This window comes from Prionailurus bengalensis, chromosome B1, assembly GCF_016509475.1.
Source record: "Prionailurus bengalensis isolate Pbe53 chromosome B1, Fcat_Pben_1.1_paternal_pri, whole genome shotgun sequence".
NCBI lineage: Eukaryota > Metazoa > Chordata > Mammalia > Carnivora > Felidae > Prionailurus > Prionailurus bengalensis.
Genome location: NC_057344.1, coordinates 51229615 through 51244609, shown reverse-complemented (window position 1 = coordinate 51244609; position 14995 = coordinate 51229615). Strand labels below are relative to the sequence as shown.

Genomic DNA, 14995 nt, shown 5'->3' with positions numbered 1-14995 from the left:
ACTCATAAGTGGAATCAAAAAACTAATAACAACAACAACAAATGAACAAACAACAAAAAATAGAATCAGATCTATAAATACAGAAAACTGATGGTTGCCAGAGGGGAAGGGGGAAGGGGGTTGGGCAAAATGGGTGAAGAGGAGTAGGAGATACAGGCTCCCAGTTATGTCATGAATAAGTCATAGTAATAAAGGGTGCAGCATAAGGAATATAGTCAACGATATTGTAACAGCAATGTTTCAGAACAGATGGCAGCTGTGCTTGTGGTGAACACAGCATAACGTCTAAACTTGCTGAACTGCTATGCTGTACACCTAAAACTATTGTATCATGTGTGTCAACTATACTCAAATTAAAAATGAAACATGTTAGAAGTCAAGAATAAAAAAATTAATTAAGAAGAATTTTTAACGCCTAAAAATAATTTTATTTAAGGTTATTTGCATAGAATGCCTATTTGCTTTAGTTGTACAAAAACTTAGGAAGCCTCAAATTTTAATGAAGTTAGTAAAGCATACCTTTCCAAATAACTGAGTAAAAAGATAACTGCATTTCAACACTCAATTCATTTTGGACTTCCCAAAACATAATAACCTATATTAATAGCATAAATTTATTTAATGATCAGCATCCTAGTTATGCTTTTTTATTTTTATTTTTTTAAGTTTATTACTTTATTTTGAGAGAGAAAGAGAGAGAGAGAGAGAGTGAGCACAAGAGAGAAGGAGACACAGAATCCCAAGCAGGCTCCAGGCTCTGAGCTGTCAGCACAGAGCTCAACTCGGGGCTCGAACTCACGAAACCATGAGATCATGACCTGAGCTGAAATCAAGAGTCTGATGCTTTACTGACTGAGTTATGTTATGGTTATTTTTTTTTTTAATTCTAGCAAAGACAGGTAACACTGAGACAACTGGGTGGCTAGTCACTTAAGCGTCCAACTCTTAATTTTGGCTCAGATCATGATCTCATGGTTTGTGTGTTCCAGCCCGGTGTGGGGCTCTGTGCTGACAGTGTGGCCTGCTTGGGATTCTCTCTCTTTATCTCTCACTCTCTGTCCCTCCCCAACCCCCACCCCCCAATGCACATGTGTGCATGTGCACACGCACTCTCTTTCTCTCTCTCTCTCAAAACAAACAAACAAAATAAAGGTAACACTAACTTACTGACTTCAGTAGGAAAACTTAGCAAAATCAACACAGACTGATGCAGTTTTCAATTAACAATTTTACACGTGTTCAGTTTCTTCAAAAATATTTAAGTTGCTATAAACTTTTCAGTGCTCACGAAAGGGAATATTTTTCTGAGTTCTATTACTAAATACAATGAATGAAGAAAGAGAGAGAAGGGGAAAGGCAGAAAAAAGAGATGACAAATATACAAAGAAACTCACAAAAAAATAGTATTCTATTCAACTAGCAAACACTGTGCTCATATCACTAGTTATTGGATTCCTTTGAACATATGGTAAAAATGAAGACCAATCTCCCAAGAATGCACATATTTACACACTTCCAAAATGTTGCTTTACATCTCCCTGGGCTTCAAATAAAGAACCCTAATTTTCTACCAGAAGTTTCTAAACCATCCACAACTACTATTCTGTGACCAATATCTAGATGTAAACAAGATTACTGCCTCGCTCAAGTTTTATATGGCTTTATTAAGTCATATATAATTAAGATCTTGGGTAGACTAACAGTTGGCAAATTAATATATGCCTCCTACTCCTACAATCACTGGATTTGTTAGACTTGATGACAGAGCTGAAAGAAAAATTAGATGGAAGTCTACTGAAATTTTTGACATTTGTTAATAATCTACTTTAAAAATTCAGAGCAGTAATAACCAAAACACATTGTGCATAATGCTATACATTATACAAAAATATATTTGCTCCAATGTGAGGGGAAATACACTAAGAATAGATTAACAGTTAAACAATATGATAGAGCCAAGTGATAAAAATTAATGCAGTAAAAAATTACTGTTGTGATAACAATACAACATGGAAATATGTATATGATTACATTATAATTAAGGCTAAATTTAAAAGGAAAAAAACATACATATATGCACGTTCTTATTACAACTATGAAAAAAACATCCATACCAAAATAGACTAGAAAGAAATATACAAAGTTATAACCATGATTGTTTTACAGGAGAATACAGGAAATTTTTTCATTTTTCAAGTTTTTCTGTAATAGATTCATATTATTTTAAAAATGAAAAATGTATACACATTTTTAAAAAAGAAAAAATTCAAAGAAAAACATAACCATATGCATTGTTTGAGTTACAACTGCTAGACCATCTTCCCTGTTTGCAAGTTGTTTGCTGCTAGAGAATATAGTTAAATATTTACTGAAAAATTGACTATCCTCAAATCTCTGGAACAAGAATTCACTATTAATTTTATTCATTGCATTTCTGGGATGAAGGAATTATATTAGTCAAGATTTTCCAGAGAAACAGAACCAATAGGATATACAGAAAGGGAGAGTGAGAGACATTTATTATGAGGATTAGCTCCTGCAATTGTGGAGGCTGAGGAGTCCATGATGCGTAGTCTGCAAGCCAGAGACCCAGGAAAGTTGGTACCATAATCCCAGTTGAAACCCAAAGGTCTGAGAACCAAGAGGCTCAATGATGTAAGTCCCAGTCCAAAGTCTGAAGGCCAGATAATCAGGAACAATGAAGTATGAGGGCGGGGGAAGATGGATGTCCCAGCTCAAAGATTGAGTAAGTTCACTCTTCCTCTAGCATTTTATTCTATCTGGGCCCTTGACAGATTGGATGATGACCCCACTGGTGAGGGTGACCTTCTTTCCTCAATCTACCAATTCAAATGCTGATCTCTTCCAGAAACATCCTCACAGACACATCCAGAAACAGTTAGCTGGGCATCCCTTAGCCATGTCAAATTGACACATAAAATTAGCCATCACAGGAATGACAACAGTGAACCTCTGGAGGATAAATAAAAAGTAAGCTGGGAAGCATTACTGAGCTCAAACACACCCAGGAGTTGAGTAGTGTGATATGCTGAAGGTACTCTAGACCTATGAAGTTCAGAAATCTGCTAAGTTCACTGAATAAAATACTTCTTTCATGCACAATGACTAACATTAATGGTACAAAAGGGTACTTCAAGCTTTCGGCATTTTCTGTACAATGTAAATGATGGGCCATTTTAGCAATCAGCCTAACCTGACCATTGTCTATAGTCTCATACTGATGGCCCAGACCCTATATCTTCCCTATATCCTCATGCTTTATAGAGTTATAACACTTAAAATGGATCTTGGCCAAACCAAACAAAATCTTTGTGGCAAGTTATTTAACCTCCTTTTGATGTTTAATAGGGATCAAGAAGAGACCCCCTGCTAGAGGGAGGATGACCCAACTCCAGCTGGGCAAAGGCCTGCAGGGGGTGGTCATGTGTGGCTGAAAGAATGCTCAGGGGCCTGGTGTGTAATCAATGTCAAAATTTCTGGAGAGGTACTTAGCTTAGAATAAGGGTTATTATAAGAATAAAACTCCTCCTTGAAGCAATCAGATATTTTCTGGTGGCTTCCAGTATAACCTAAGCATTCAATTATTTGGTTTTGAGTGTGTGTGTGTGTGTGTGTGTGTGTGTGTGCACTTAAAGAAAACAAGTGTATGGCAGAATTTCTCAGAATTCAGTAAACACAATCTAGTAATACATTACTAGACTAACTTTAGTAAACATAATCTAGCAAAAAACATAAATAACAAAAAAGACAATACGTGCTATATTCTTTAAGATATTTTATACTTTAACTTTTTATTATAAAGGAAAACATAGGAAGAGAAAAGCCACACAGAAGAGATACATATCTCAATGCATTATTATTAGGCAAGCATCCTTGTAACCACCACCCAGGTCAAGTAATAGAAGTTTGCCATCGCCCTCAGATATCCTTCCTCATGTCACAACCCAATCACAACTCCCTTCCTCCCTCTAAAAGTAACTGCTATCTGACTTTTACAATATTCACTTCCTTGTGTTTCTTTAATATTTTTATCACTCAAGGTGTCCATCCCAATTCTATAGTTTGGTGGTGCTCATATTTAAAAAATTTGATACATCCTTAAGTTCTTCTAATCAACATGTGCCCTCTCCTTTCTTTCCTTCTAATTTATCCATTGAAGAAAACAAGGGTCACTGACCTGCAGAGCTTCCCACAATGTAGATCTTGCCAACTGCATTCTCATAGTGTAACTCAACCTGTTCCTCTATCCTCAGTTATTTCCTGAAAATTTGCAGCTGGATCAAGAACCATGATCAGGCTCGGATTTCATCCTTTTGACAAAACTACTGGTGGTACTATGTTCCTTTTTATGTAACTTTAAATTTTTCCCCAGTTTTATTGAGATATAATTGGCCTATGACATTGTGTAAGTTTAAGGTATGCAACATGATTTGGCATACATACATACATATTATGAATAACTACAACAACAAAGTTAGTTAACACAACCATCACCTCACATAATTACAATTTATTGTTTGTAGTAAGAATATGTAAGATCGATTAGCAACCTCCAGGTATACAGTATTATTAACTATAGTAATTATAATAAATATTAGATCTCCAGAACCCATTCATCTTATAATCAGAAGTTTGTACCCTTTGACCAATATCTGTCCATTTCCCCCACCCCTCCCAACCCCCAGAAACTACCATTCTACTCTCCATTCCTACGAATTTGGTTGGCTTTTTTTTTTTAAGATTCCAATGTTAGTGAGATTATACAGTATTTGACTTTCTTGGTCTGACTTATTTCACTTAGCATAATGCCCTCAACGTCTGTCCATGTTGTTACAAATGGCAGGATTTCCTTCTTTTTATGGCTGAATATTATTTCACTGTATACATACCACATTTTCTTTATCTAATCTGCCAAAGAACACTTAGGTTGTTTCCAATGTCTTGGTAACTATGAATAATGTTGGAATGAACATGGGGGTGTAGATATCTCTTCAAGATAGTCATTTCATTTTCTTCAGATATATACCCAGAAGTAGTACACTTGATCACATGCTAGTTCCATTTTTAATTTTAGAGGAACTTCCGTATTGTTTTCCATAATGGCTGTGCCAATTTACATTCCTATCAACAGCACTGGTGTCCCCTTTATTCCTCGCCCTAGCCAGCACCTGTGACCTTATGTCTTTTTGGTAACCACCATTCCCACAGGTGTGAGGTGATACTTAATGCAGTTTTGATTTGCATTTCTCTGGTCATTAGTGATGCTGAGTGTCTTTTCATGTACCTGTTGGCCATTTGCATGCCTTCTTTGGAAAAATGTCTATTCAGGTCCTCTGCCATTTTCAATAAAATTATTTTTTTTGACATTGAGTTGTATGAGTTCTTCATATATTTTGGATATTAACCTCTTATCTGATACATGGTTTGTGAATATTTTCTCCATTCCATTGCCTCTTTATTGTGCTGATTGTTTCTATGGCTGTGCAGAAACTTCATATTATGATGTAATCCCACTTACTTGATTTTGCTTTTGTTGTTTGAGTTTTTGGTATCTGAAATATTATTGCCAATACCAATGTCCAGGAGTTTTTCCTGTAAGTTTTCTTCTAAAAGTTTTATTATTTCAGGTCTTAGGCTGAAATCTTCAATTCATTTCAAGTTATTTTTGTGTGTGTGTGAATGGTGTAAGATAGGGGTCCAGATTCATTCTTCAACATGTGAATACCCAATTTTCTCAACATTATTTATTTATTTGGCTATCTTTTCCCCATAGGGTATTCTTGGCTTGATTTTCAATTATTAGTTAACCACATATGTGTGAGCTTATTTCTGGGCCTTCTATTCTATTCCATTGGTCTATGTGTCTGTTTTTATGGCAGTCCCCTACGGTTTTGATTACTATAGCTTTGTAGTATAACTTGAAATCATAAAATGTGATGCCTAGAGCTTTGTTCTTCTTTCTCAGAATTGCTATTTGGGGTCCTTTGTGGTTCCATTCAAATTTTAAAATTGTTTTTCTATTTCTATGAAAAATGCCACTGGAATTTTGATATTAGGTTTGTAAATATATAGATTGCTTTATGGAGTATACATATCTTAACAATATTAATTCTTCCAATTTATGAACATGGAATATCTTCCATTTCTGTCTTCTTCAATTTCTTTCATCAATATCTTATAGTTTTTAATGCACAGATTATTCCATTACCTCACGTAAATTTACTCCTAAGCATTTTATTGGTTTTGATGTCATTGTGAGTGGGATTTTCTTTATTTCTCTTTCAGATATTTCATTGTTAGTGTATAGAAATGCAACTGATTTTTGTATGTTGATTTTGTATACTGAAACTTTACTGAATTCACTGATTAGTTCTAACAGGTTGTTTTGGTGAAGATTTTAGAGTTTTTTCCATATAAAATAATGTGGTCTGTAGACAGAGAAAATTTTACTTCTTCCTTTCTGATTGGAAGCCTTTTATTTCTTTTCCTTGCCTAATTATTCTGGCTAAAATTTCCAGTACTATGTTAAATAGGACTTTTGAGTGAGCACTCTTGTCTTATTTCTGATCTGAGCAGAAAAACTTTCAGCTTTTTCACCACTGAGTACAATGTTAACTATGGGTCTGTCATGTATGGTCTTTATTATGTTGAGGTATGTTCCCTCTATAACTTCTCAAATATGTTGAGAGCTCTTGTCATGAAAGGGTGTTGAATTTTGGCAAACCGTTTTTTCTGCATCTTTGAGTCATATGATTTTTATCCTTCACGCCATTTATGTGATATATCACATTTATTGCTTTACATATGTTGAACCATCCTTGCATACCAGGAATAAGTCCCACTTGATCACAGTGTATGATCCTTTTATGTGCTATTGAGTTTTGCTTGCTAATATTTTGTTGAAAATTTTTGCATTTATATTCTTCAGAGATGCTGGCCTCTAGTTTTCTTATAGCATCTTTACCTGGCTTTGGTATCAGGGTAATGCTATCCTTATTAAATGAGTTTTCGAGTGTTCCTTCTTTAATTTTTTGGGAGAATTTGAGAAGGATCAGCATTACTCTTCTTTAATGTTTGGTAGAATTCACCAGTGAAGCCATCTGATCTTGGGCTTTTCTTGTTGGAAAATTTTTTATTACTGCCACAATCTCCTTAGTCATATTGATTTGTTCAGATTGTCTACTTTTTCATGATTCAGTCTTGGGACGCTGTATGTTTTTAGGAATTTATGCATTTCTTCTAGGTTATCTGATTTGTTGCCATACAATTTTTCATAGTAGTTTCTTATGATCCTTTGTAGTTCTGTGGTATCAATTGTAATGTCCCCTCTTTCATTTATAGCTTTATTTGATCCCTCTCTTTTTTCTTCATTACCCTAGCTAAACGTTTGGCAATTTTATTTATCTTTAAAAAAACACAACTTTTAATCTCATTTATTTTTCTCCTATTATCTTTCTAGTTTCCATTCCATTCATTTCTGCTCTGATTCCTATTATTTCCTTCCTTCTGCCAACTTTGAGCTTAGTCTGTTCTTTTTCTAAATGCTTCAGGTGTAAAGTAAGGTTGTTTATTTGAGATATTTATCTCTATAAACTTCTCTCTTAGTATAAGTTTGGGTATGTGTGTTTTCATTTTAATTTGTCTCAAAATACTTTTTTTTTTCAACGTTTATTTATTTTTGGGACAGAGAGAGACAGAGCATGAACGGGGGAGGGGCAGAGAGAGAGGGAGACACAGAATGGGAAACAGGCTCCAGGCTCCGAGCCATCAGCCCAGAGCCTGACGCGGGGCTCAAACTCACGGACCGCGAGATCGTGACCTGGCTGAAGTCGGACGCTTAACCGACTGCGCCACCCAGGCGCCCCTCAAAATACTTTTGATCTCCCTTTTGATTCCTTCTTTAACTCAGGAGTCTGTAGTTTAAATTCCATATATATTTTTTTAATTTTTCAATTTTCCTCCTGTTATTTATTTCTATTTTCATGCTACTATTTTTAGAAAATATATCAGATATGATTTCAATTTTCTCAAATTTGTTAAGGTTGTTTTGTGGTCCAACATTTGACCTATCCTGGAGAATGTTCCATGTACACTTGCAAAGAATGTGTATTTTGAAGCTGCTGGATGTAATGTTCTATGTCTGTCAGGTACATTTGGTTTAGAGTGTTATTCAGATCTGCTGTTTACTTATTCACCTGTTGTCTGGGTGATCTATCCAATGTTTAAAGAGAGGCACTGAAGTTTCATACTATTATTGTATTACTGTTTATTTCTCCTTTTAGTTGTTGTTATTTGCTTTAAATGTTTATGTGCTCCAATGTTGGGTATATGTGTATTTATAATTGTTATATCCTCTTGATGAATTAGTCTCTTTATCAACATTTAGTGACCCTCTTTGTCTTTTGTGATCAATTCTGAATGAAAGACTATTTTATCTGATATAAGTATAGCCACTCCTGCTATCTGTTGGTTACCATCTACATGGTATATCTCTTTCTATCCCTTCACTTTCTACCTATGTGTGTACTTAAAGCTAAAGTGAGTCTCTTAAAAGCAGCATATTGTTGGATATTGTGTTCTTCTCCATTCAACCACTTTAGGTCTTTTGAATAAAGAATTCAGTTTATTTATATTTAAAGTAATTATTATTAATAGGTAAAGACTTACTGATGCCATTTTGTTCATTGTTTGCTATTTTTTTTAAATTCCTTTATTCTTTTCCCTTACTGTCTTCCTTATTTGTATTTTGTAGTGGTATATTATAATACATTTCTTTATATCTTTCGTGTATCCAGTATAGGTTTTTTTTTCTTTGTGGTTATCATGAGGCTTACACAAAATATCTTAAGCTGATAATAACTTACTTTACATTACTTACAAAAACTCTGCACTTGATTTCTCCTCCCCTCATATTTTATGTTCACATTTTATTGATGTCACACTTTTTATATTGTGTACCTGTTAATAAATTATTATAGCTATATTTTTATTATTTTTTTTAATTTATATACCAGAGTTAAAGTTATTTACACACCTACATTTCAGTATTAGATTATTCTGCATTTGACTACATAGTTACTTTTACCAGTCAGTTTTATACTTTTATATGTTTTCATGTTGTTATTTAGTATTCTTTCATTGCAATGTAAAGAACTCCCCTTAGAATTTCTTGCAAGGCAAGTCTAATGGTAATGAACTCCCTCAGCTTTTGTTTGTCTGGGAATGCCTTTATTTCTTCTTCATTTCTGAAAGGCAGTATTGATCGGTATAGTATTCTTGGTTGACAGGTTTGTGGGTTTTTTCCAGCACTTTGAATATATCATCCCACTGCCTACTGGTCTGCAAGGCTTCTGCAAAAGAATCCACTAATTGCCTAATGGGGCTTCCCTTGTGTGTGATGAGTCATTTCTTCTCTTGCTACTTTCAAAATTCTCTCCTTGTCTTTGAATTTCAACATTTTAATTATAAGGTGGCTCATATTAATCTTCTTTGGGTTGATCCTGGTTGCAGTTCTTTGAGCTTCCTGTACTTGGATGTCCCTATCTTTCCCAAGATTTGGGAAGTTTTCAGCAATTATTTCTTTAAATAATCTTTCTGCCCCTTTCTCTCTGTCTTCTCCTTCTGGGACTACCATGATACAAATGTTCTTTCACTTGAGGGTGTCTATAATTCACAGAGGTTTTCTACATCCCTCTCTTTTTGCTTTTTGTTCCTCTAGATGGCTAATTCCAAATGATCTGTCTTTGAGTTTGCTGATTTTTCTTATCCATGAACAAATTGGTCATTTAGCTCTCTGCTGAATTTCCCAGTTCTGTCATTGTATTCTCCAGCTCCAGGATTTCTGCTTAATTCTCTTTTATGGTTTTCTTTCTTTATTAAGCTTCTTTTTTTGTTCATGCATTTTTTCCCAATTTCATTTAGATTTTTAATGAATGTTCTCTTGAATTTCATTCAATTTCTTTATGATAATTATCTTGAATTCTTTGTCAGGCAAATTATAGATCTCCATTTGCAGTCAGAACTTTATTAGCTTCCTCTGGTGGTCTCATATTTGCCTGATTCTTCAAAATTCACGTAGCCTTGCATTGGTGTCTGTGCATTTGAAGAAGCACTTACCTCTTCTAGCCTTTACAGACTGGTTTCTATGTTCTTTGATCATGAAGCACATAATGTCTAGTTGTCTCTCATTTGGTGATGTTAACATCCATTGATACTCAATGCTTAGCAGATATGTTAATTGTGAAATGGTGACCTTCTAATTCTATCACTTCTTTTACATTTATTAGTTGAAATGTCTTTATAATGAGAATATATATATATATATATATATATATATACATATATAGAGAGAGAGAATACTTTTTCTCAACTACTCTTTGTTACTCAGTGATATAGTTCATAAAAGAAAGGGAAAATAAGTATTTAGTTATGTCCATTTATTTAGCAGTCTTTAAGATGATGAACTTCTCCATTCCAAGGTTGACCAATTTTTTAATAATATATTTATATCATTTATTTAAACATATTTGCTGTGTTTCACCATTTTCATCACTCCTTTCACGTAAACTCCACTTGACATATCTTTGGCAAGAAAAATTATCTTCAAATTGTTTTGAAGTTCCTTTGAACTTCAAATTGGGAGTTCCTTTGAAACATCCTCCATAGTCTTCTATTGCTTTCTTGCTATCTGGTATGACAGGATGTTCCAGGCTCATCTTGTACATTTCTTACCCCATATCTGCCATCAGCCATTTCTCTAAGAAGCCTGATTTCTTTAAATGAGGAAAGGGATTTCAACACCATGACCTGGGTACTAGTGATGCTTATCAAAGACAGCCAGCTATGGGACACCAAGAAACCATGTGGGTGGAACAGTCCATCAAAATCTAAGCCCTGTCAGACCTACCAAATCATAAGGTCCATAGAGTGCAACAACAATCCATCATAGGATAGGAGTTATACATCTGGAATCATACACTAGCAGGGCAACAGGGCATAAGCTGCACGAATAGGTAGTCAGACCTCCACAGCATCCACCAGGATTGCACCAACACCACTCCCTCAGTTCAAACCTATGTCTGAGTGGAGCTCCTATACAACCAGCTGAAGGACAAGAAAAAGGCTAGATTTTTGTTTATGGATAGTTGGCTTACTGTGTACAGATGCAAGTCAAAAATGCATAGCAGTCACACTGTGGTCTCACTCAGGAGTGGCCATAAAAGATAATTCCTCCCAACTGGTGAGGACACTTCAAGAAGTGTACCAGTTATCCACTTCATGTGTAAGGAAAAGCCCAAGTTTATAACATACATAAATTCATAGGCAGTAGCAAATGGCTTGGCTGACTAGCGAGAATCCAGAAACAAACAAATAAACAAAAACCCTGAAAGATTAAAAATAAGGAAATCTAAGGTAGAAGCATATTTGCATCACATGTTAATATTAATGCCAGGTAGAGAGCATCTGACAAGAAATGGGCACTAAATACAAAACTGACCAAATGACCTGGCTGATGAACATCAGTCAGCCTGTTTCATTGGCCACCCCAGTACTAGTATCACGGGTACAGGAACAAAATGGCCAAAGTGACAAAGATGGAGGACACACATGGGCACAACAATGGACTCCCACTTACCAAATCTTATCCACTTTTGCCACCACCGATGTCTAACCTGCCAGCAACAGAGACAGTCTCCAAGCACCTTATATACTACCATTTCTCAAGGGGTCCAAGCAACCACTAGGTGCCAAGGGGGAAATACTGGGCTCCTTCCATGCTGAAAGGGCCACTGGTGTGTTCTCACAGTAACAGACACATATTCCATGTATGGGTTTCACTTTCCTGCCTTCAGAATTCAGTCAGCTCCTGTCCCATATAACACTGCATCAGACCAGAGAACCAAGTTTACAGTGTAGAAGATGCAGCAACAAACCCATGAATACCACACCACCCAGAAGCTGCCATCCTGATACAGCACTGGAACAGCCCAGAGGCAAAGCTGCAACACCAGTTTAGAGATAATACTCTGGGAGACTGGGGAGCTATCTTTCAGAAAACTGAATATGCACTGAATGAGAGACCCCAAAAATGAATGTATGCATTAAAAAAACAAAAGGTAGAAACAGAATTGGCTCTACTTACTACCATTCCCAATGACCACTGGGGAACTTTGTACTCCTGTCCCCACAACTCTTGGCTCTGCAAAGTTAGAGGTCCTGATCCCCCAGAATAGTAAACTTTCATCAGGAGACATAGCAAGAATCCCTTGAACTATATGCTGAAGCTGTTTTCTAGGTACTCTGGACTTCTTATGTCCAAGGACAAGCAGGGTATGGGTGTTTCAGGCAGAGGAAACAGTCACTACAAAGGCACTAACAACATGCCTCCTATGTTTAAGGGGCAGGAAAGAAGCACATGGCTTGACTGAAGATAAATCTGAACATAAATCAAGAAAGCCAGATTGTGTAGGGCCTTTTGGGCTACTGAAGGGCTATGAATTTTACGCTGACTGAAGTGGATAGCCATTGTTGAGTTTTGAGCGGGAAAGGGAATGCCATGTTTCACCAGGATCTTCCATTTTACAGGGATCTCTCTGGCTGTCCTCTGCTGAGAAGTGACTGGAGTGGACCAAGCACAGAAGCAGGGAATGGTTAGGGAACTATTGCTGTAATCCAAATGCGAGATAATGATGGTTTATTTAGACCAGGTGGTAGCAGAAGAAGTCGTGATCAGGTTTTGGATACATTTTGAAGATACAGCCAAAAGGACTTCCTGACCGATTTAGAAGCAGGGTTTGAAATAAACAGTCAAAGTTGACTCTAAAATTGTTGGCTTGAGTGGAGAACTGTGGATGGAGCAGGTTTGTAGGGGAAAATCAAGGGTTGCAATTACTCTAGTTTTAATGAGTCATAATATCCAGTCTAGCAAGTCTTCCTAACTTACAGTTTTTCAAAATTTTCTTTGCTATTCTTGGCCCATTTCTATTCTAAATTTAGTTTAGTATTAGCTTGTCAAGTTCTATGACATATCCTGTTCAGAATTTGATTAGAATTACATTGAACTTATAGATTAATTTGAAAAAATATGTTGTCATATTAATAACGAGTCTGTCAATGAACACAATTACAGCTGTCCATTATTCAGCTGTCCAAATATATATGTCCATATATAAATATTCCATTTATACATCCTTCAATACTACATTGTCATTTCCTCCATAAAGGTATTGTACATTTGTATTGCATAGAGTTTTATGTATCCTATGATTTGTGCTGCTGCTATAAACACTACTTTTCTTATCACACTTATTTACTGCTTATAGTTGTGATACAAAAACACCATTGATCTTAGTATGCCTTCCATATGGTCAGAAAACTCAGAGAATTCTCTCATTAGTTCTAACGGCTTGTCTCCATGTTCTCTTCCACTTCCTTTACCAAGAATCATATTACGTACAAATGACAGTTTCATATTTCCCTGTCCAATTATTCTTCTCTTATTTTACTTTATTCCATCAGCTAGGACCTCCTACACAATGCTGAATAATAAGGGTGATGGTGTGAATCTTTGTCTCATCCTAATTTTAGTGAGAATGATCCAGTGAGTTTTGCTGTAGGTTCTTGGTTAGACACTCTTTATCAGATTAGAAACGTTTCCTTCAGTTCCTAGTTTGTAAATAGCTTTTTTTCATGTATGAGTTTTGAGTTTTAACAAAACTCCATTCTTTAGAGGTGATCATATGGTTTCCCTCCTTTCATCTCTTAAAGTGGTATATTACATTTATATATTTTTCTGAGCCATCCTTCAATAAACCTTACCTACTTACAATGCATTTTGATATTGAAGAATTACTTTTGTTAACATTTTACTTCAAATTTTTTCATTTATGTTAAGGAAGATTTGTCATAATTTTATTTTCTTGTACTGTCTTGTCCAGAATTAGTTTCAAGGTTATATTGGCCTCATAAAATGGATTAGCTAACTTTTCCCCCCTCTTACATAACATTGCATTAGAAAAGGATTATTTGTTCCTTGAAGTTAAATAAAACTTTCTGAGCTACCTGGACCTTGTGTCTTTAGAGAGAAAGGAAGAAATGGGGGAGATGATTTCACTGTTACTTGTTTATTCAGGTTTTCTTACTTCTATTTCTGTTCTTTGAGGTTTCAGTCACAGAACAAACCTTGACTTTGATTGATCCTCTTTTCTGTTGTTGTTTTCTATTTCTGTCCTTTCTTTACTATTATGTTGTGCAGTTTACTCTTGATCTGTTCCTTCCTTTCTTCTGAATTTGAATAGTTAGCTTATTTATTTTCAAGTTCTCTTGTTTTCTGATAAATGCATTTAAGGCTATACATTTACCTCTAAGTTTTGCTTTAGATATATCCACATATTTAGACATGTTTAGATATGTAGTATTTTCCTTGTCTTTTGTTTCTAAATATTTTATGATTTCCATGTTATTTTCTTTTTAACCCACAAGTTATTCAAGGGTGTACATTTTAGTTTTCAAACATATGGTATGTTTTTTAGACTATCTTCTCATTTTGATGCAATTTTGTTGCACTGTGCTTAGACTATGTGATCTTTCTTATATTCTTTTGAAACCTGTTGAGAGTGACCTGCTATAAGAGAAAGGTAAATCCTAGATTCCTGGAGTACAATGCCTTTCTTTTAAAGAATATAACCAAACGGTTCTTTAGTTATATAAAACAATAATATTTTATCCTAAAGCAATAGTGATGCCCGTGGTTTGCAGACTGATCTTTGGAAGTCATGAATTCAGTCAATTTATTTGTCACCACCACCATCACTCCAGAACTTCTGAAAGACATCTATTCTGCATTCAGTAGAAATAAATTTTTGAACAGAAGGGAAATGAAGATTCCAATTTATATCATAATTTAAGCATCTAAGAGATTTAAAGATCATATCAAAATTACAACTGTGTCATTGGATCAGATTTACATTTTTTA

General features: G+C 35.2%; 1 protein-coding gene across 3 annotated transcripts in view; it reads right to left on the bottom strand.

Annotated features, from left to right (window-relative positions):
• The window catches only part of MSRA (methionine sulfoxide reductase A), a 450794-nt gene that overhangs the window by 227928 nt on the left and 207871 nt on the right, over window positions 1-14995 (bottom strand). The gene's annotated exons all lie outside the window — the stretch shown is intronic.